Below are 977 nucleotides of genomic sequence, written 5' to 3'. Positions count from 1 at the left end.
TTTTATTGTTCCTATTACCAAAATCAATATCTACTATCATTAATTACTACACTAGTATCACCATCTCTTCGCCAAACTAGTGCACCTATCCAAATTACCATTGTATTTGGTGTGTTGGGGACAAAAGAGACTCCTTGTTATTTGGTTGCAAGGTTATTTGATAGAGACCATCTTCATCCTACGCCTCCCACGGATTGATAAACCTTAGGTCATCCACTTGAGAGAAAATTGCTATTGTTCTACTAAACTCTGCGCTTGGAGGCCCAACACGAGTCTACAAGAATAAAGTTGCGTAATAGACATCATATACCCAGGAACTTCTTCATTAGGAAGAGGCGACACCAAGCAATCAATCAAGGAATGTTGCCGTGAGTATTGAAAACCACATAACAAGCAAGTGCTAGACATATTTCGATGGTGAAGAAGATAATAACATGGAATCACCGCTGGGCAAGTCTTTGTAAAAACACCTTAATGATTGCATTTATACATCTCATCTATGAGGTCACATACGATGCTAATGGTTGCCTTTGTACGTGTAGTAATTGGCCTCATCATCCCTTGTCGAGGAAGCCAGTTATGACACAATATTTCAGTGGAGGCTCCGTCACCTATTCTTCTTATAAGGCCTTGAGCTAGAATATCACGCACTTTAATGATTGATCTCCAGATTTATGATGGATGAGAGAGCCAAGATTCATATCAAGGATTGAGCTATATGGATAGTAAATTGCCTTCAGTATTCTTGCACTCAAAGAGCTAGGTTCTTCTAATAATCTCCATGATTGCCTTGCTAGAAGTGCAAGGTTAAACAACTCAAAATCACAGAAACCTAACCCAAGCCAATTTATGTTCACCTCCTTTGCTTCACCACTAGTATTTCCTAATAAGAGTGTTAATATACTCACAAAGGCCAAGAGGGAGTTCAAAATAGGACATTGAATAAACTGGGATAAGCTTTATACCACCGACTTGAT

The sequence above is a fragment of the Triticum dicoccoides genome, chromosome 2B (genome assembly GCF_002162155.2).
Source record: "Triticum dicoccoides isolate Atlit2015 ecotype Zavitan chromosome 2B, WEW_v2.0, whole genome shotgun sequence".
Classification (NCBI taxonomy): domain Eukaryota; kingdom Viridiplantae; phylum Streptophyta; class Magnoliopsida; order Poales; family Poaceae; genus Triticum; species Triticum dicoccoides.
Note: the sequence above shows the minus strand (reverse complement) of the source record.